General features: G+C 45.6%; 1 protein-coding gene across 9 annotated transcripts in view; it reads left to right on the top strand.

The window, feature by feature from the left end:
* The first annotated feature begins 836 nt into the window (after positions 1-836).
* Positions 837-22,712, top strand: part of RESF1 (retroelement silencing factor 1) — a 62,777-nt gene continuing 40,901 nt past the window's right edge. For 4 of the 9 annotated variants that reach the window (XR_012674932.1, XM_075158448.1, XM_075158431.1 and 1 more), the window contains exons 1-2: positions 837-986; positions 3,930-4,014. The gene's annotated coding sequence lies outside the window, so the exon portion shown is untranslated. Of the gene's footprint in view, positions 987-3,929; positions 4,015-5,313; positions 6,104-20,762; positions 20,880-22,712 lie in introns of all 9 variants that reach the window. The other 5 variants (XM_075158432.1, XM_075158433.1, XM_075158434.1 and 2 more) reach the window with 5 other exon arrangements.

Here is a 22,712-nt window from a genome sequence, read left to right as displayed (position 1 = left end):
ACACGCATCGCGATACTTGTGTGAGTGAGCAGAATCAGCTCACTTATAAAGCTTAATAAAAATTACTTTCCCTGACTATACAGTTATATAATGAGCTTTGTTCCCCTAACTGCTCGGGATACATAACTTAAGGCAAGATCTATTCAGTATAGGCTTGTCACCTGTTAAAAACATGAACTTAGACCTTTTAAACAGATCATAGCCTTCTGGTAGTTTTGTGATGTAAAACTTATCTGTACGTATTGTATTGCTTACATGTATTTTCTTCGCACGTTAAATATCTAACTCTTTTTTTCCATCTACCTAGTTTTTACTACAGAGCCTTTATATTTATCATTCCCCAGTTCCTCTAATTGCAGGCTCATCCTCAATTGATGAGGATGATCCTCAGCTCACGGTGGGGGGTGAAAGAACCACTGTATTTTTCTTAGAAATTGTGATGTGCTTGAAGCAGGGAGCTGCGGGAGTTCCCTGGGGACCTCAGAAGGCAGGTAGGCAGGCAGGGAAGCAGGCAGGGAGGCCGGCAGGGAGGGAGGGAGGCCGGGCTCAGTCTCGAGGGGTTTGAGAAGCCGAAAGCGAATCTGATCGTGCAGCCGCAGCTCCCTTGTCAGTGGCCCGGTGAAACCACAGGCAAACTTCTGCTCCCGCCTGCCGAACTCGTCCTCCTCGGCGGCACCGGCCGGCCGCAGCATCTGAACCGCACACCGCTGCCTTCCTACCGCTTCCCGGCTGGGCTGGCGCGTCCTGGCGGCCCCAGGCCCCCAGCCCCGCGGCCCCCTCACGGCCCGGCGCCGGCGGCCCCGCCTCCCCTCTCCGCGGAGGGTCCCGCCCCGGGGCGGGCCTTGGCGCTCGCCCCGCTGCCCGTGGCCGCTGGTGGTAGCGGCAGCGCCGGCGGTCGCGGCCTCCTTCCGCCTCTCACCGGAGCCAACGGCCGCTGGCTCCGCCTCTGTGCGCGGAGCGACTTGCCGGCGGCCGCACCGGCCTCGGTGAGGACGGGCGGCGGCGCGAAGGGGAAGGGAGCGGGGCGGGCGGCAGAGGGGGACCCGCGGTGAGGGCCGTGCCTTCCTCCGCCTTCGGGGCCGGGGACCCGGCGGCTGCGGAGAGCCGCTTCCCGGGCCGCGGAGCGGGCGGGAAGGGAACTGCCGGCCCGCCGGTAAGGGCCGCGCCGCCCATCCGGCGGGGCTCGGGGCGGGTGGCGGAGCCGCCGGGGTAGTGGGGGAGGCCGCGGGCGGAGCCGGGTCTCGCTTGGGGCGACCGGCGGTCCCGTCCTGAGGGCGCGGCGCGGGGCGGGGGGTACCTGATGCGGAGCGGGTCAGGCGCCGTGGCGCGCGGTGGCCGGCAGGTAGTTAGCTGCTCGTCTCGCAGAACCAATTAACATCAATTAAGCGTCCTGCGAGTGGCTGAGCAGGCACAATGAGATCTGCAGGCCCACTCTGAACTGTTTGTGTCCAGAAACATCCCCCGCCCTGGTCACCTTCAGCAGAAGTTTATTTACTGGCTTTCTCCAGAGGGTATGGCAATCCAGGGAGATAGGACTGAAAGATATTCTTTAAAAAAAAAAAAAAAAAAAAAAAAAAGCAATAGCTTTCAGGGTTGTGGGCTCGCAGTGTGGGGAGGATGAGGTGTTTCGAGTCCCCTGTGTTTAAGCTCTGTAATGGAAGTCCAGTGTTTGCCCGTGATTTTTGCTTCAGCCTTTCAGGTGGGCATCACAAGGTATGCGGTAAGGTGCTGATGCTCGGCCTTGTGTAAGAGGGACACCTGCAGTCGCATATTGTGGTTGAACTGACAAACCTGTTTATATAACTAGAGAAAAAAAGGATTTTAAAGAGGTATGGGTTGCTCTTCTGCTTTGGGTTGTCTGAGTAGCATAATTGAAAGAATTAGCTAGCTTATTCCGTCTGCAAAGGCAGATGGAAATGTGAGAAAAAAGGCAAGTATCCCATCAACACTTCTTTATCAACTTTCTTCGTATGCTCTGGGAAATGTGCTTCATATGCTCTTGGTATCGGTGAAAACTAGAGGCATCAGGTAGAATGTGAGTAGGTTTTCCCCTGAAGCACTCGGTATGCTTCAGAAGCCCATAGGAATGCTGGAGGTTGTTTTCCTAGAAGTTGTTATGAGGTTGACTCAACTCTTTCTAGGAGCTCTGTGGTAATGTCAGGCCTTTCCCCGCTCTTAACTAGCCTCCTGGGACGACATAAAATACAACAAAACAAACCCAGCTCACTGTGACTCCCAGTAAATATTTTCTAGCTCTTGCATCTGAGAATGATGGGAGTAAAACTTGTCACTAACATCAAAAGCTCCTAACTGGGCTCTTATCGCCTCGTTTCCTTGAACTAACCGGCCAGTGTCCCAAAACATTTAGATAGACATTCCTGGCAGAGAAAGCAGGCTTGTGTTATGATCACTTTTATATTATGTCCACAAAATTAAATCCTTTACTCTCGATAGCTGTGCCAGAATAAAAGTTCCCCCGAGTCTCAAAGCGAAGCCTTAGCCAATGTGCTGAGGTAGTTCTGAAGGTGTTGATCAGGAACCGTTAGTTCGCTGTCTTCGCGTGGCTCACTGCAGTGAGTCGGGTGGTGCTCCGGCATTGAAGGATGAAGCCGACTGTGGAGTTCAAGCTTAAACAGTATTTTTGTTTCAGGAAATAGTATGATGTTTTGGCAGAAAAAAACATTACAGTATGCTTCATATCAAGCCTGTTATGGGGTGTTTTGGTTTCCTGCTTAATAGTAGCTAAAACTGTTTCTCCAGTTCATTGGTCTGCCAGGTTTTTAGAAGTATTTTATTTTGTCATTTCGGTTCTGTTTTCTGCTTAAAGCACAGATGCTTTTTCGCTCCTCCCTCTTCCTACCACTCTTCAAAAAAATTAATTGTATATCAATAAAATACTGTGATCTGCAGGAGGCTGTCCTTCAAACACTGGCTTTTTAAAAGCCAGCAAATTATTGCCTTGCATGTTTTCTGCAAGCAAACGTGTTTTGGTAGAATATTTTTATATCTGTTTCTAAAAGCTACACAAAGCAATGTTTCCCAGCTCTTTTGTTTGCCTTTTTTGTGAGGAAAAACCATCAAAAGGGGCCTGTTGTGTTTGCTTAGTCACTTCTGTTGGAGTAGAGGTGTGATGGTGCACCTGGCTAGGTAAGGGCGTGTGCTCCTCAGGCAGTCCTTCTTGCCAGGTCTTTTGCCCATAATGGACCAGCTGAGCCACCACCTGTGTCTATTGACTTTTGGCTGTGGGTTGCAAACAAGGGAAGTGGTTTCTTAAAGCCTTTATGTGCTGAGTTTGCTCAGTTTCATTTGCTGCAACCGTGAGTGACATTTCAATGGGTTGGAGATATATGACTTTGTCACAGTGTTTGTGGTCTCTCCTGGTCCTAATCAATGCAATAATTAAACTGCTAGTTTGATGTTGAGCCTTTCTTCTCTTTGTTGATGACTAATAATCAAGTGGGCACAGAAGGGAGGTCAGTACCCCCCATCCCCTAATTTAAAAGGGGTCAGGAGGGAAGGCCGAAGACAGCAAAGAAAGAGTAAGGGGAGCAGAAGGCCATTCAGCTATCTTAATTCCTAGAGCAGCTCATGCTTTGCTCAGCCTGACTATGAAGGCTTGTGAGAAACTGTAGAGCCTGCTGGTGACTCTTAAGAAGGGTGGGGGGAAACAAGGAAAAATGATGAAAACATGTATTATGATTGTTAGTGTTAGGTGATTGCTATTCTTTGCTTTCATGAGCTGATACTGGGCACTAATAAAAGGAAGCTGTTGCTTCACAGGAGATTCGACTTCAAACCTGCCAGGAGATTTTCTGATGTATTATTAGCAATTGGTGACATAGGAGACTGTCCAGTGATATTGTTGGTACAGGTCATTGCTACTTCTGTAAAAGTAGCACTTGCAGCTTAATGACTGTTGTTCCTTCTAGGAGCAAAGACCAGTAAGGAGCTCCTGCTCTTCCAGTGGGTGCTACACATCTGTCTGCAAGGACACACTCTAACAAGATTGCTGAAGTAAGTGATCTTACTTTTAAAAAAAAAAAAAAAATTGAAAATATGGAACCTATTTTAATATCTATAGTCTGGTTTGTCCTGAAGCACCACAAATAGTAGCATCAGTGCAACTGAAGATGTAGAAGTGGGAAAAAAAAATGGGGTTGGGGCAAATGTAAACTTCTCAACCAGTCTTTGCACTCAAAGTATTTCTAAGCTATATAATACTGTTACAGCCACAGTTTTTCGAAGGACTCTACTTCCCCATTGCTGACAGGGGATGAATTTTTGCTTTTTCACTCATTTGGTTGCTAGGCATTACTAGGATCTTTCTGACTATTACTTGTGTTTCTGCTTAAACATGAGAGTTGTACGTTGTCAACAGTTTTGAAACTGCAAAGGGCAGTGAAAATGTAAAACAAAAAAAGCTGTAGGATTTTATACTTGAAGAAATTGCAAGGAAGACCATTTAATGAGTGGAAGCGTTGATAATGTTACTTACAGTGTACAGGAAACTTCACAAATCAGCAGAGAAGAAAGGCATTATCACAGCTATACTTTTTTTTAAAAACACTCCTGTGATCTTGAAGCTAGTAATATGCCTTATTGCTGGTATAAATGGTCTCCATAAAATGCAAATATGCTGAAGAGCTCTTCTAGTATGTGCTGGTGAAAGTTTACTATTATTCTCTGTGACTGAAATTCAATTAACTTCTTAATTTGCACTTCAGCCAGTATTCCGTACATAGATTGCAAACCTTTCTCCAATTAGTAGTCATTGGTGTTGAATGATTTGAGAGCGATACTTCTTTTAAAAGGAGGTACAACTACTCAAGATATGAATGTGCCTTCGAACTTGGAGGGAGCTTGGAAAGTTTTCAGAGATAGAAGCGCATTTCGTGGTTGCTCTGCATTTCACAGTGGTTTCCATAAAGTATCATAAGTAGAAATCTGCAGCTGTAGCGTAGGGGTGTAGGTATCTTCTAAAAAATGTCATTCCATTCAATAAAAAGCATCTTTGGACTCTGCTTTATCATTAGCTGACCTCTTCCATCATAGTAATACAACTAAAAGCATGAACTACAGATGTATACTTATAGGTATATATTTCAGTTATATATGTGAACTATACTACAGAGGCAAGGATGTTCCCATATAAAGGAGTCTGACATTGGTATTAGAAAAGCTTTCATCTGTAGGTTTCTGAATAGAATATTAGGAGACGTTAATTTGTGTCATGAATCTGATCGCTGTTACTAATGCCTTTTTCCCGGCAAATCTTCTGATTTTGTGTTAAAAATTGCTTTCTCATGCTTACAGCTATTGGTCAAAAGTGGACATTAATTTTTCCCCTGAGGAGTGTAAGCAGTAAATGCTTGGTTGATACCATCAAGCAATCAAACACAATCTTGAAGATTCCGTTTTGTTCTGAACGGTGACATCTCTTTTGCTGATGTTGGTATGTTGCTTGATATCGTGGAGAACTAGAATTTTAAAACTTCTTGTGGAGCATGGCTCTTCCAAATGGAGTCCATGGTGTTTGCAGAAAATTCCCTTTTTATCTCTCTGTGATGGTGCATACCTGCCTTCCCCCTCTCCTAGGCCACTCTGTGTGATATCAGAAACTCCCCTTAAACCTTGGCTTTTGTGTAATGAGTCAGGCAGAGAAGCGTCCCTTGACTGTATCAGGAACTCTTGCATAGCTGAGGTAGAGGAACGGTACTGACAGTACCAGGAACTCCCAATGCCTGGCCAAAGTAGGGAATGAGAACAGGGATAATTCGTCATCCCCTGATACCCTTATCTGAGTCGTAACTCGAGTGGGATGGTACCATTGTTCCGTGAAAATTCTGAAGGTTTCAGTATGACTAAAGCCAATCATCTTGCGAACCTATAAACAGCGATCCTAAGTGAGACCCCTTGACCTCTCCTGGGCTGCAGTGGGCTGCGCCCAGAATCTCCCTCTGAGTGGGACACCTCTCAGAGCTCGCGAACTCTCAAGTTTGCAATATCCGGAGGACCATCGCCGACTGACGATGGGACCTGCCTGGACTGAAACACTCCTCGACGCTCAACCCCTCGCCCGTTGAGAAATGCCAAGACATTTGACGTGGACTTGAGGGGAATTTTTAACAGGTATACCTTTTGTTCATTTATATATATTTCTCTGTGTGTGAATTGATTTAGGGTACCAATAGCAAGTGTAATCTGTAATCAAGTCACTGTCGTGATTGTAGTAAATTCTATTAACTCACTATGTAAATGTTAAATTAGTCAATGATTAAGTGTTGCTAAAATCTTGTGACCCGCCTTAAAACTGTGAGTGAACCTTAGGCTGCTGCTAGACACATATAATCAGACATAAACTGTTGACCAAGTCTGGGACCAGGAGTAGATCCAGCCGCACTTAGACTCCATCAGGAGTTTAGAAAGCAAGGGGATCTACTCTGAATCTTGTGGCTCAACGGGAGGATCTCCTTACCCTTTTGTATTAGACATGAACTGTTGTCCAAGTCTGAGGCTGAGATTGGATCCAGCCGCATCTAAGCTCCATCAGGAGTTTAGAAAGCAAGGGGGTCGTCTTTGAACCTTGTGACTCAACGGGAGGGTCTCCCTTACCCTTTTCGTCCTTGGTCTCTGTATAAATCATTCCAGCTCAATTTTAACACAATTTTCCTTTGTATGTTTCATCCATGTAGTAAGTGATAGAGTGAACCTTGCCATCGAACTCTGTTAAGTTGCACTTTTATGAATTCCTATTAAACCAGTTTTGGTAATACCTTTGACAGTGATTCTTTAAGTGCCTCTAAACCACTCATTTGCGACACTCTCAGAATAATCTCTTTGAGCTTGGTTTAGATGCTGCTTATAATAAATCTAGATTTTTCTGTAGCTAGCACTTCTGATTGTTGATATGTGGTATGGTTTATCTGCGTTATCTCATTTCTGGTGAGAAGAATGGCCTCTTTCCTGCTGCCCTTCTGGCTGTGACCACAGCTCCTGTGACTCTTGTGGCAGTGTTGCTGGGTGTGATTCTATAGCTGTAGGACTTTGGATCAGGCCCACTGCCAAGTGCCATGGAGTACTTTTTCCTTGTTTTTTGATTTTTGTACTATCTCTGAGTAAGTTTTAAAATGGAATTATATAATTGTAATTTCTCAAGTTATTATTAACTGCCTGCTACAAGAAACACAATTTTAGTACAATCTGAAGGGTATTAAATAATTATGGGTAGTGTAGTGTGCAGAGGTCTGTGTAGTGTAAGGCACCCATGAAAGTTATCAACCGTTGTCTTATAAATCTTATATTCAGCATAAACTGGAGAAAATTGACGAAGATTTTTAATAGTTAATCATTTCATTGACCAATTTTGTGTACACAAGTGACACATGAGTATGGGAGTGTTGGGTCATATACTTTGCTACTGGTCTGTTGTTGGTCAAGTGTCTTGGGTTTTCCTCCTGCTCTGGCTATTTCAGCTTGAAATTATACTCACACACCCACACATATTGGCATAAATCCACTATGGAAAAACATAAGCACACTGAGGTCCCTTTAATTACTGGTCCTTGGACCTCTTGCACATCCCGTGTTCTCTTCAGTTGCTGACTATGTATGTAGCCCTATGACCTGCAACTCCTTTTCCAGTTGCTGGCACCCAGACTTTCCCTGCATGCCAGTCTCTCCAGTTGCTGTCACTGAGACCTCCAAGCCCTGTGGTCTCTTCTTCAGGTGCTGGCACCCTGATCTCTTCAGTTGCTGACCTTAAACATATGAGCTATGAGCCCCTGGTCCTGACTGGACCTTGCTTACATGTGACCAGACCCTTTTATTCTCCCTCTCTATTTCCCTCTCTTCTTGTTCTTGCACATTCCCCTTTCCCCCACACTTGGTCCTTTCCCTAATCATTCCTTAAGTTTTAACAGTCCTGCAGCCCTGCCACAACTATCCCTATTGAAACATAATTTCAGATTTGTAACATAAATACTAAAATTGCCATGATTGATATATCAATGGAAACGGGTGAGAAAGCAGCAGAAGAAATAACAAACCAAGAGTTAAAAGAATGGCCTGTGTGGCCAGTGAGGGAGCACCATCTCCAGGACACTGTTTCCAGCAATAAAATTGGGGAATGTGTTGAGTGTAAGGGTATGTGGAAGGTGGTGAGAGCATCTGCCTCATTGAAGTTATCTGCTCAAGGACCTTTTCAGTGCAAAAGGAGACAATAAGGGGGAAGGAATAAACCAAATGTTCAGAGATGCAAACCTGATAGACAAACAATACTGGGGACAATAACAAGAAGCAAACATTCTCAGCTGTGGTAATTGATAAGAGTGCGTGGGATGTGAGAGTGTTTATTTCAGCAAGGTTATCTGATCAAGGACCTTGTCAAATGGGATTATAGGGAAAAGAAGGAAGCAATAAAGAAAACTTAGAGAATTAAACCTGACAGGCAAATGTGAAGGAGGCAGAAGAAACAAACCTTGTCAGTCTCACTAATTGATGGGCCATTGAGAAACTGTAGGCAAACCTAGACTTTTAAACTGGTTAGAGTGCAAACCTAGGAGTCCCAGGCGTGGGTGGGAGGAAGAGGATGGTGGAACAGGCAGTAGAGGATGTAAAAGGGGTCAGTCGTGTGTAAACCGTGGCTGGTCAGGAGGTCTGTCTGACTGAGCCCTGTGCCTGATGCCTGCAGCCAGTGCTATCTTCTTAAGTCCTTTCTTAACTATCTCTCTGCATAGTCTCACTCTCTGTCCCCTGTGTGTGAGTGCTGCAAGGATTAGGTGCCAGCTACTGAGGACACCAGTGTGAGCTGATAACTGGGCCAGCAAGTAGAGTCAGACTGGAGGTGTAGGCACCTCTGGGCCATAGTGCCAGCAACTGGAGCGAGAGGGTGTCTCAGCATCAGTAACTGGAAGGACCATAGCTCTTGGGAGCGTCTCCACAGGTCCTACAGACTTTCTGTCCGGAGTGCCAGCTACTGGGCGGACAGATGTGAGTGGATTTGGTGCCAGCAACTGGTGTCACACTGGGGGTGCAGGCACCTCTGGCCTGCGGTGCCAGCAATTGGAGTGAGTGGGAGCCTCACCAGGGCGAATGGAGTGAGTGAGGGGCCCAGTGCTGGTGGCTGGAGTGGGACTGTGGGTCCAACCGATGCTGGCTGCTGGTGAGGGTGTGTGGGGCATATCTTCCCCAAATTGGGTGTGTGGGGTTTGCCTGTATAATTTGCTAGCAGACTTCAACGTGGACTAGCTGGTGGGTAGTTCAGGAGGCCCTGGGTCCAGGCGGGGGTATTGGATAGGTAGAGGGTCCATGCTGGTATTTGGGGGAATCTGTGAGTGTGGAGTGCTTATGAAATCAGTGTGTGCATCTGTTTGCTGGTGAGCATCTGTGGTGGTGCATTCCTTCTCCCCCCTGCCCCCCCCCCGCCTTTTGTTTTCCCTTGGGTCACTCTATGACCTCAGGAACTACTGATAATATTCCCAGGGTCACTTTATGACCTCAGGAACTCCTGATAAACTTTGGCCTTCCTGTAATGAATTGGGCAGTGAAGCATCCCTTGTCTGTTCCCAAAACTCTTGCATGGCTGAAGTGAGAAACAGCACTGACCGTACCAGAACTACCGTTACCTAACCCAGGTGGGGGACAAAGTTGGGGATAATCGTGTCATTCCCTGACACCCCTATCTGAGTTGTAACTCGAGTAGAATGGCACCATTGTTGAAATCTTGGGAATTGTCACGGATGACTAAGGCCAATCATCTGGCAAACCTATAAAAGTGATCCTAAGTGAGACCCTTCAAGCTCTCCTGGGCAGAGTCTCCCTCCGAGTGGGATGCCTCTTGGAGCTCACAACTCTCGAGACCTGCCTGGACTGAAACACTCCTTGATGCTCAACCCCTCGCCTGTTGAGAAATGCCAAGGCATTTAACGTGAATATGTCACAGACTCAAGGGGAATTTTTAACAGGTATACCTTTATAAATTTATCTAGCTTTAGGCATTTATAAACTTATCTAGCTTTGGTACCATATATATATATATGAATTGATCTAGATCTTTTGTGTGTGTGTGTTTGTGTGTATTGATTTAGATAATCAATGATAAGCACAATATGTAGTTAAGTTGCTTTAGTAATTGTAGTAGACTTGATTACCTCACTTTGTAACTGCCAAATTGGTTAATCATTAAGTGTTGTTAAAATCTTATGATCTACCTCAAAACTGTGAATGATCTTTAAATTGCTGCTAAACACATACAATCCTTTAGGCGTAAACCGTTGCCCAGGTCTGAGACTAGGGGTAGATCCAACTGCATCTAGACTCCTCTCTGAGAAGGAGTTTAGAAAGCAAGGGCGTCTACTCTGAACCTTGTGACTCAACGGGAGAATTTCCCTATTCCTTATATTCCTCCCAGTAGATATAAAACAGTTCCCAGGTCTGAGATTAGGTGTAGATCCAGCTATACCTAGACTCCTCTCTGAGAAGGCGTTTAGAGAGCAAGGGGGTCTGCTCTGAACCTCATGACTCAACAAGAGGGTCTCCTTATCCCTTTTGTATTAAACATAAACTGTTGTCCAAGTCTGAGACTAAGATTGGATCCAGCCGGGTCTTCTCTGAACCTCGTGACTCAACGGGAGGGTCTTCCTTACCCTTTTGTCCTCAATCTTTGCATGAATCATTCCAACACAATTCTGACACGATTTTCTCTGTGTATACTTAATCCGTGTAATAAGTAATAGAGTGAACCTTGCCATTGAATTCTGTTAAGTCACGCTTTTATAAATCTCTATTAAAGTCACTTTTGCTGATACTTTTGCCAGTGATTCTTTAAGCAGCCTCAAAACCGCTCATTCGCAACAGCATCAAGCTGGGCTAGCCGGCAAGTAGGAGATCTTTGAAGTGGATCCCCCCCCTTTGAAGGGCCTGGGATCCGTGCAGGAGTATTGGATGGGCAGAGGGACTGTACTGGTACTTGAGGGATCCGTGAATGTGTGTGTGCTTGTGGCTGTCGAGTGTGGGGGGTGTGTGGGTTTTAGAGCGACATTCAATCTTGACCAGCCAAAGAGGAGGAATGGGACTTGTCTGTCTGTACTTCTGTTTTGCGTGAGTCGTATGCGTAGGTGCTGTTGAAGGCAGCACCTTGTCTGTGGCTGTCTGTATCAATGTCCTGTGTGTGTCTCTGGGATGCGTATGCTCAGCCTTGCTGCTGGTTGAACTTGCAAACAGGAAAGAGCAGCAGCTTCGTCCATGGGCCTGCAATGGAGACACCTAGGTCTCCAGGCTAGGCTCCAGCCTCAGGGCAGGAGGAACCACCAGGCAACAGAGCTGCTGGAGGTGCTCACTTACATCCCTTAACAAGCACTGGGGCTATGCTAATGAGATGATTTGAAGAGGATAATTTTGATGGATTTTGTTTTAATGGCTGTTGCTTGAACAGAAAAATCTCTGTCCTGTTTCTTCATCTGTTCTGAAAAGGTCCTGTTTGTTCTGAGCGCTTTTCCTGCTGTGCTATATTTGGGCCCTGAGGACTTTGAGAATGAAGTGCATTCACTTAAAAAAACCCACACCAAAACAAACAAACAAACCCGCTAACAAACTGACTCAGAAATACTGTTGGATAATACTGAATAAAGTCACATTAAAAGACCTGGTGGTTGGAGGAGACAATGCTAAGAACACAAAGGCTGGGAGGAAGAGCCTGATTCAACATGAAGTTCATGGGCGTAAAACTAAAACAGGCTCATCCAATAACTGTTTTTGTAATGCTCATCTGTAGCAGCAGGTGGCATTAGGACAGCAAAGCCAATAGGTGAAAGTGAGAAATACACTGTTGGAAATGGTGGGATGGGAATCTGCAAAGAGAAGTGACTAGTCTTCATATGCTTAAAGTTACTTTAACTACCCTGTGATTGACTGTCAATCTGAGATATAGGTAATTTCTAACAAATTATCTTCTACATAACTACTAAGAATCCTTGTGGCAAGAAAACCTTTGTGTGCTGGTGCTGCTGTGACATCTAAAAATATAGTTATAAATGGAGGAAAATGAGAATTCTTGGTGTGTATGTACTCTTTTCTTTGGGCCTGGTTGATTCAGGCCATCTTGTACCACAGGTGCATGTCTGCCAAGTTGCTCTAATCTTTCTATGATACCGCATGTCAAACATACTGAATTCATTTCAATTGCTTTTGGTTAACTGAGACTGGCTGCTAGAAGTCCAGAAGCAGAAACGGGGGAGCAAAGTTGTGCTGGCCTGCAGCTGAACTTTTGTCCTTTCAGTTCTTGGAAGCTCGTGTTTGCTGAACTCCACGTCCTGGAGAGGTGGGAAACAACCGAGGTCAGAGTGGCTGGCATTGAAATACATATATTTAGTGTTTAGAGTTTTGGTCCAATTAAAGGAAGCTTTTAATAATGAATAAGAATATTTCCTAATTATTGTGAGTGCCTCAGTTACACTTGTCACAGGGGAGATTTAGATCGCTTAAAGAACCACCACCAAAGGTAGCAGCAAAAGTGAGTTTATTGAAGTAAGATGTTGTAAAAGTGGAGCTTAAGAAAGTCCGATGGCAGGGTTCGATCTATTATTTACTGTACAGAGGATATGATAATAATTCAAAAATACCAATACAAGATCTTAATGCGCTGTGATACAAGGTTATGCGTGATATCGGTCACTTACCAAAGATCTGCAGTTGGTAAGGGGTCTCTCAACTTCAAGGAGTACCCTTGAGGGGCATCCCCATTCAAGGGGAGATCACTGCCACGTAGCTAGCTGCTTATCAGGGAGAGCTCGAAAAGGCTCACTCAGGCTGTCACATCTATGGAATAAAGTGGTTGGCTCGTAGTCAAATTATGTGTGATGGAAAAGGTAAGCATGAGACTCCTTGTACCCACAACTTTCTTTGTTCCTTGACAAATTAGTCTTGGAAGAACCACCCGCTATTCATGTGTTAATTGCCTGATCCGGTGTTCCGGTTTCCCAGCTCACATGCATCAAAGCTCACCATGTCACCCTGTTCCTGCATGGGTTTTCAAAGAAGAGGTTGGAACTAGGGAAGTTCTTGACCCGGTCATGGCCTAGGCCTTTACTTCCTTGGGAGCCTGAACCAAACTATCACTAATTTGGTCAAGAGTTGAGTGTATCTGTCACACTCCACCCCATGACTACAGTCAATCCACTTTATTGACTCATAGAGTAGTAGTATGGTTACCTCTTGCCTCTGTCATAAATATGCGGCGTATTGCAGATCAGTGGTAAGGGTACAATTATTTGATGAGTTGCTTAGCTTAAGTGTTACAATTAATGCTAATTATATACCATTGCACATACAGAATCTGTTGATTGCATATGTTTTACATGTTGGATTAACATAATTTGTTTCATTATTTGCCCAACTTTGATATACAGAATGATTATAAGCAATAAACACAATAAAGTCAACACTAGCAAAACTGCAACTGGATGTAACATCAAATTCAAAGCTCCAGTTGCTGTTAGTGACCATTCAAGATCATAAATATACACAGCCGTTGCTGACATAGACGAGTACTGTCTCAGCATGTTCGCTGGGGTGTACTGAGAAACGTCAGACTCCCCTTGGGGAATTAAGGCTCATATCGGAGGTTCCAGAGGAGTTCCCTTCACACACGAGCCTCATCCCAGATCAGGGATGCAAGCTTCAATGTTTACCTATTGTCATCCTTTATTTCTCTGCCAGGCCTGTTGTCGAAGATCCATGGGGTGGATCAGCGATCCGTCTTGGTGTAAAGCCAGAGATATAATAGGGTAGATTCATTCAGTAGTAGCATCTCCTATAATCAGTACATAGGCAACAGCTAAGTCTGCATTTGCATTATATGTAAAGTTTACCAAGAGCCGCCAGGCTTGCAGGTGTCATTTGGTTTCAGTGGCCTTGTTCCGGACAACTTTTATGAGTTTCAGCAGGTGGGATTCTGCTGTCACTTTCTCTTAAATTACAGCTACTGCAGCTTGGACCCTTGGTTGGGCTTTGGAGGCAGCTCGGAGCTGAGGAAGCGTTCACTTGGGTTACCCTAAAGGTTTAGCAATAACATGCAATCACTGTGGTTTGGACATTCCCATAAAGATGAAGTGTTTGTGGTCAGCCACTGTCCTAATCCCAATTTAAGTAATGATAACTGTAAGGGAAAGTAAAGATTTTGCAGTGAGGTAGTCCTTGGGTCTAGCTTATTGGCTGGGGCTTCTGCATCCATACTGTTGAGCAGTCCAAATAGCCTGTAAGGTCTCTATGTGTGTATATGTTCTACTGAGATAGGGTACAGCTGTGGAGCCAGGCGAGCCATCCGTCATAAGTGGTAGACAAGAAGGGGGATACACTGAGTTCAGTCTAGATACGCTGGTTAGCAGTGTTAACTCTGCCTGTTTTAAGGACCAGTTAGGATCCAAAAGTAGCTGCTGCATATGATTTTTCCAAATCACTTAAGTACCTACTAGTCCAGAGGAGGGCCACAAAGATTATCAGGGGGCTGGCACACTTCCCCTATGAGGACGGGCTGAAAGAGTTGGGGTTGTTTAGCCTAGGGAAGAGAAGGCTCCAGGGATACCTTACAGCAGCCTTCCAGTACTTAAAGGGGGCCTAAAGGAAAGATGGGGAGGGACTCTTTATCAGGGAGTGTAGTGATAGGACGAGGGGTAATGGTTTTAAACTGAAAGAGGGTAGATTTAGATTAGTTATTAGGAAGAAATGCTTTACTGTGAGGGTGGTGAAACACTGGAAAGGTTGCCCAGAGAAGTTGTGGATGCCCCCATCCCTGGAAGCATTCAAGGCCAGGTTGGATGAGGCTTTTTGAGCAACCTGATCTTGTGGAAGGTATCCCTGCCCATGACAGAGGGGTTGGAACTAGGTGATCTTTAAGGTCCCTTCCAACCCAAACCATTCTATGATTCTATCCTATACTTCAGTAACGATGGGGGATGGAGTTGAGGGTGAGTTAGGAAGAATAGTTGGAGGGTTGGTTGCGGTGAGCTCAGGAAGGGAAGTACCAGTGGGACTCAGACAAGAGCATAGTATTAAACTTAGTGATTAAAGCTTTAACCTAAAGGCACATAATGTCAACAGAGTGAAAGGGGACATGCCACAAAAGGGTTGGTACAGGCACATGGCACACTGATTGTTGGACCAGTATAATGTCAACTAGTATTTCCATAGTGCTGGCTGTGGGTAGCTAATCACTGAGAGAGACCAGTTCTTCCCCACTTGGGCCTGTGTCACAGGTCTGTGCGGCACTTTGTGCCATGTCTGAGGGAAGACGTATTTCATAGCGTGCTGCAACTCTGACTAAAGCCTTAGCAGTGGGATGACCCCAACACTTGTGCAACCAGAGAGCTACCACAGGGGTTCTGCGGTCCAGGTTGGAGGTTTGGGCTAAAGTTTCCTCAGTTTCATCTGCTACTGTTGAGCTGTGGTTGGCTTTATCATAGATGTCAGTGTTTGCCACCACTGCCACCACTCTGATCACAGGAGTGATATCTGCTTGAGCATTCCATATGGCCTTGGCCGTGGGGCAAGCAGAATGGGAATGAACATGGCTGATAGCCAAAGCACATGAGTGCACGTAGTCCTGTATTTATTCACAAAGAAGTCGGCCCCAAATTTCCCCGGTATGGGTGTGGAAGAAGTGTGCTTTCCAAGAGGGAAGCCAGTGGGTGCGCCCAGCAAAAACAGCCCAGGAGTCAATGCAGACCTGGTCGTCAGAGCAGTGAATGACTAAGCAAATGGCCAAGAGTTCAGCCACCTGGGCACTATCATGGCAATCAGGTGTAACAGCTTGGCCATCTCCAGTATGAAAAGCAGTGGCATGCTCAAACCAGGCATTATGGTGAAGGATTGTGGAGGCTTCTGTAAACCAGACATCCTTCTGTGGGGTGTTGAAAGGATAGGCTTCTGTAATAAGTGAGTCTGAGGGATCATCTGTAGCTGGAGGGGAGGGAGGTGAGAATCATATGGTTGGGGCCTAAAGGCTGGATTCTGATGGCAGAGATACCAAGAACCCAACATTGAATGGTAATGGGTTGTGCATGTCCTTCAGGGAAAGGAATCTGTGAAGGACATTGCGAAGAATAGGTTGTAAAACTATTGAGCGTAAGGGGGCGATCCACAAGAAGTTTGTCAATATCAGAAAGGACGAGGAAGGAAGGTGGCGTGTAAAGCACGTTCCCATTCCCCATCTGAGGCTTGCACATCTTGCCACCCCTTGCTGCCAAAAGGGATTGGTTTAGGGGTTGGGTCCTTGGGACCTATTTCCTGGAACAGTCACCACCAAGCAGTTTGCACTGTGCTGGACCCTGCGTTCTAGTCCACCAGTAGGATTGCGGGGTCCCAAATACCAGTACTGTTGAATACTTGTAGGATAAGGGCTACAAGTTGGTGACTCATGTTCCAGTCCCAGGTGGAATATGTGCACAGCAAGGAATAGCGAGGATGGCCTAGCTGACTAATACCCAGGCCTTGTCATGACAAAAGTTTAAAGAGCCTAGGAGACTCTGATGTTTGCATTTGGAGGAGGGAGTAGGTTGGGTAAAGAAAACAGATTGCAAGACACTTTCAGGAATACTCTTGGTACTGGCATACAAGAAGACTCCTTTAAAAAGAACCCAAACACCTTACATTTTGGGCAGAACCCTGGCATTTACCGGGAGGAATATAAAGCTCCCAGTGTTCTTTGAGGGCTGAAATTGGGGATCGTATCTTGTGCAACAGATTCCTGTCTACGTCTGCCTAGGAAATATACTAGTCATGAGAGACGTTAGGAGTGGGAGAAATTTCAGCTAATGTTGATGGTAAGGTACCATGAGCAATGGTAGGACTATAGCAATAGCCTTGAGGTAAATGAGTAAAGGTATAATGAATGCCAAGTACACGCAAAGTGAGCTTGGTTGTCCAAGTGGGTGGGACGCTGGAAGAACAGGTCTTTAATGTCCAAGTCCGCTATGCATAGGTAAGAGGAAAGGTAAATGGCATTGATTACTTTGGCAGCTATTGGGACTGCAGTATAAGGCAGAGAGGAGGCAGAATTTATGCCTTGGTGGTCATTGGTCAGATGCCAAGACCCACCGGGTTTCTGCACTGGCTGAATGGGGCTGTTAAAAGGGGAGTGGGTGCAAGTGAATACTCCTTATTTTTCCAGTTCTGTGAGAAGGGAAGTAATGAGTTTTGGGCCTTGCAAGTTCACAGGGTGTTAACAACATGGGTCATTGTAGGTAGGGGAGGTGCTTCCAGAAGATTGTACCTTCCCTTGAGCATCATGGAAGGTCTGGTCTCTGAGTAGTTCTATACGTAGAAGTAAAATAGCTAATGCCTCATAGGTCTTTGCAGGCCTCTCTAGTTAAGAAATACCTGCAGCATTACCTAATGGCCTCACTGAGTAAGCGTGACCCAGTCATTGGAGTGAAATACTTGTAAAAGGATGTACTGTCTGGAGCTTATCGTTACCATTCTTTGTGGTAACTTACTACATCCTGCTTATCTGACACATAGCTGTAGTTCTGTGAAAAACAAGTGGTGTAACCCAGAGGTATATAAACTCTGTCACTGCCCCGGCTGGGCAGAGTTTGTATCAGCAGAGGTTGTCATGCTGCTACTCTGTGTTGTCTCCTGTAGCTACAGTAATGAACTGCTGCTGTTCTGACCTGACCAGAATTGCGTTTGGGTTACTCCACAATGGATGTTAGAACCTCCCCAAAACTGCAGATCCTTGGGCTGTCTGTCTGTTAGGGAAGTCACGCTTGACTATGGTAAGGGGTGAAGGGGCTCCTGTGAACATGTGGACTACTGTGGAGGGTGAGGGGAGTGATCCCCTCCAGTATGATCAACTGAAGGCAGAATTTTGAGTGCCCATGAGGACACACAAATGATGGTAGATGGTGGCATCTACCTCTGGATGAGAAGTCCCAGTAAGCTGCACCCTCCATGCTACCTGAGAGCAGGTTCTGACCGGCTCCCCTGGGGTGCTAATTGTATGTCTGATAAGTCTGTGGTAACCAAGGGCTGGGGGTTTTCCAGTTTCCAGCTGATGAAGTGGTGGGAGGGGCACTAGGGCCCTTGCTAAGGCTCTGGTGGGAAAAAGTGCAGCACTGGGGAGGTTGTTGGCAAAAGCCAGTAAAACAGATGTTGGGACTCTGTGGGCTGCCTGTTTGGGAACACCCGGGGCCAAACAGGCTTTTCATGCTTCAAGACGCTTTGGGTCAGGCCCTTTTGCACAGGCTTAGGGGGATTTTTAACTAACTGGAGACGAGGGTGTTTGGTGGTAACTATAGCTGCATCTTCACAGAGGAGGGAGGATGACAGAATGAGCTTAGCAGAAACTAACTTTACTAATAGCTGGGACCACGTGGTGCTGGGCACTGTGCCTGTAAGGCTAGTGCCTGTTGATGTTAATGAGCTCTGAGTGGACCAGGACCCTTCTTGACTAGTGGGTGCTGCTGGGCCTCAGAGGAATGACAGCCGGATAGGGCTATGACTAAAGCGTGATTGATAACCAGCTTACCTGTGCTTAATTCCAAATCTGTGGGACTGGCCCAGGGAATAGTCAGGGGGCCTCAGTCATCTCGGGGCCTTTATCTTTGAGCATATGCTAGTGATGCTTGAAAGATAAAGTCTATATTTCCCACTGGAGTTTGTAGTTGGATTCCAGACTCTAAAGGAGGGTGCAGGCTCGTGTTTCTGAAATTCAGATGGTATCCCCCTGTCACGTGACGTATTTGGAAGGCAGGTTAAATAACCCACAGTAACAGATTTGCGATAGATCTTGCTTAATTTTGCTAGGTCTATGCTTGTAAAAGAGCACATAGAGACACAGTTGCGATGCCTCCATTAGCATCATACTCAGTTTTAATAGTTGGTCTGACTTGTAAGTCCGGTCAGGCTTCAAGAAAGGAGGAATTGGACATAGAATTATCTGAAGTCAAATTGGACCAAATATTTCTGTCCTAGTTGTCTTGATCAATATATAAAGCTTTACATATTTTTGTTTCAGAAACTCCCTTTTCGGCAGCTTCCAGCTGCCTGTCAAGTTTTTCCTGGGCAGATGCTACCACCATGGGGACCATGTGGCATGCTCGTTTCTCCACAGTCACCTGAAGGCTTCTAACACAGGCAGTGGCGAGAGTCTTATCAATCCCAGCCCAAGTGTCCTACTGGGCTTGAGATATTCCCTTCTGTAGAGAGACGACTTGGGCTTCAGCTGCTTTCACATGGTACTCAGTATTTCTAAGACCACGAGCTGAGAGAAATAGGCAGGGTAACTTTCCCTTCGTGCTTTTGTCTTTCTGACTTTCTCTAATCAAAGAAGGGAAGGGAACAGGTAGTTCTCTCTGTAAGAGTGTCTGGTGCCCACAGGTGGGGCAAGGCTCAAAACCAGTCAGTTCAGGCACCTGCTGCAAGGCTGGGGCCAGGCACGACACCGTGTACTGCATCCCTCTGCTGACATTGGAGTGGAGGGGCTTGAGGCAGCCTGGTAAGGTTACAGATTCGGGATATAGTAACAGACACCAGACCAACAGATTAGGGATAAACAGTTTAACTCAAAATAACAGTACAGTAACAAATATCAATCAGTAGTACACTTATCTGGGTCAAAATGACAGTACATTCAGTAATTCACTAATACTGGACTAAACTTACTTCAGTAAATCCAACTTAATCCAAAACTTAATATTGGGGTCTGCAAAGACTTGCATGAGCATGGTTATCAGGCAGGTCAGCAGGAAGCAGGGCAGGGCTTCTTCAGATGAGCGATTCGACCAGCCAACAGGCCTGGGGAATTAAAAATTTTCTGGTTGGACTGTCCCACTTCTATTGTGAGTCGCAGAAGTGCTATCTGGACTTGCTAGCCAGGCATCGCATCCCACATCTGCTCCCTTCTGTGCCTCTTCTTTCCTTTGTGTGCTTGGAAATACCATGTAATACAATACTAACCCCACATTTCCACCTCTTCCTTACGTGAATCAGTGGGGGAAAATATGGTGGTCGTGTCCTGGCTGTGCAATGCCAGGACTGATGTCTATGCCACACACCCCCCCGAGAGTGTCAGATGCAGAGAAGAGTTTGGTCATGGAGTCTCTTTGTCTATAGTTTCTGTTTGAAATGGAAATACTGTGTTCTTGTCAGAAATTGTGAAATCTCAGATGACTGAAACTGAAAAAGCAGAGGTGTGGAAGGAGAGTTTGTAGGGCTAAAACTGGATGTTGCCCCAGAGAATTGATCTCTCTCCTTGTTGTGCTACAGAGTTCTGGTGGGAAGATAGGAAAGTGATGCAACTAAGTGCATTGTATATGTTGTTAGTCTTGTATATTTTGTGAGGTTTTGTGCAGAGCTCCAGCTTGCTCTTGGGCAATCCACTGACTCACAGAAGGTCAGATCCTAAAGCAGCAAGGGTTAAGCAGGAAGGGTTGCCCAGCCATGCCTGAGGGCGAGTGGGCAGGAGCTGTTGGCAATAAAAGAAAAGTAAATGGGCTGGATGGGCAGTCAAGCTCAAGTGCTTCTGAGTCAATTGGATCCTCTGCTGTGGCAGCTGAGGAATTCCGGCACCTATGATGGACATGGGCTGGGGATGCATCATGGTGCAGTTCCCCTTCTAGGCACGATACCACAGTCTCCTTTGGAGACAAGTGCCTGGAGCAAGCTAGGAAGAGCCGTTAGCTGCTGAAAGAGCTGTTAGCTGCTGATGCCCCTGCCCTGGATGGCCTTTTGAAGGTAATGGCTCTCTGGTGTCTCCCTTTTGTTCCCAGGAGAAGCAGCCATCTACCATTCCCCGACTGAGCCCAGGACACACAGCAACCCTGATTCTCTGCCGGTGCCACCCCAAACACTGCTTTCAAGTGAAGAGCCCCTTTCTGTTAATACATGTAAGTCTGAAAAGACTCCATAAGAACCAATGTAAACAGCAGAAGGAAGGAAGGAGAGTAGGCAGGTCCAAATCCCACACCAGGGACCCTGACTTCACTCACCACAAACTTAAGGACAGCTATAAATTCTCCTCAGTTTACTTATATAAGAAAGTGAAGCTGGCTCTCTCTCTTTCTCTTTGCCGAATGCTCAGAGACTTCTGTCTTTAGTCACTCCTCCTTGCTGTAAGTTTCTTTAGATTGGAATTGGAGGATGATCTCCCAGGTTCTGGGACCCTTTTGCCATGAGAATTCCTGGGGATATAGCCACTGTTTGATGTTAAGTTAACAACTCTCAAATTCAAAGGGCTGACTAAAGATATGATTCTTTTTTAGTATAATTCCTGATATACCACCAACAATTTTTAAGGAGCCCCGTGGCAAACTGTATGCTTTTACATTCATGTTCCTGTATTTTATTTTCTGTCAAATGAGACTCTGCATTTGACCATCATGATTTGTGTGTCTTGCTGGGAATTTGAACCTTAAGCCTGTGTGCTTGCTACCCAGGAGATCCCAAACGTGTAGGCACCTGTGAGGAGACGATCCAGACCAAGTAGGGCTTGACTGGCAACAGTGAAATAACACTGCTAGGCGATGAAACCACCGAGGAGAGGGGTATATAAACTGCTCCCAGAGAGCCCGATGGGAGCGCCCCTGAGGAACAGCTGGCCTGCGCCTTGGTGATCTCCCCTTACTTGAGGCACCGGGTGAGGATACTTTCCTGGGAATTGAGTGATACTGTTGTCCGAAAAGGGGATTCGTGCCCGGCATGCAAGTAATCAATTCACACACTCAGGAGAGATATTGTTTTATTCAGGCCTGTGTGCTCGGTGGACTTGCCACAAATCGAGCACACTGGGTCTAATCACTTTTCTGCTTATATTCATAATTCTTATACATATTCTAATTTCCTCTTACACATATTCATTAAGTTTCCGAGAACTAATTATAATATTACATCATCCTAGACACACGTGCATTAGAGTCTTTCCGGGTCCTCTGGTGGTCTTTCCGGGTCCTCTGGTGGTCGTCGATAGTCTTCCTCACAGTGTCCTTTAGTTGAACTCAGTCTTCATGCATGCTCACTTTTAGCTCCTGGCTTAATTAGCACATCTCTCATTAACACAAACTAGCACTACCCTCTTACCTATTCTACTCAAGATACAAGGTTAGCCTCCCTATCTAATTTATGCAGAATACTAAGTTTCAAGGCCTTTTCAAGGCCTTTTTTATCTGTCCATTCACAAAGTGTTCCTAGCCATCTGCATCATTTCAACCAAAGAACTATGTATCTCTCCATTGTTTCTTTGTATTTGATGTTACTCCCTATCATATATCTCTTCACTGTTTCTTTCTTTCCTTATAAGGTTGTTCCGTTTCCATGGTTACTGCTCACTGGAGTCTAACAATGCTTCCAAGATACACAATTTATCTACATACCTACAAACACAACACCTGCTAGTTATCTAACTTCTAAGCAACAAATCTTAAACAAACAGTATAAAATAATAGGTACTGTAACAAACTGTATCCACTACATCTATACCTATTCGGTAGATTATAAGGAATTTGGAATAGAAGCAGGATAGTCCTCACTCGCAGGGTCAGGGTGGTGTAATTGTTACCCACTTAATGAGTGCCTTATGCCAATAAACCTCACTTCGTGCCTCAGAACCTCATTCCTTCAAGGGGTAGATAGCGGCAGAGGGTCTGACTGTGACAGCACCGTTTGAACTAATTTCGGTTTCATTTTTTCACTCTCTGAATGTATGTGTGGCTCTTAGTCACACG

This window comes from Calonectris borealis, chromosome 1 (genome assembly GCF_964195595.1).
Source record: "Calonectris borealis chromosome 1, bCalBor7.hap1.2, whole genome shotgun sequence".
Taxonomy (NCBI): Eukaryota; Metazoa; Chordata; class Aves; order Procellariiformes; family Procellariidae; genus Calonectris; species Calonectris borealis.
This window is presented reverse-complemented; position numbering and strand designations above follow the sequence as displayed.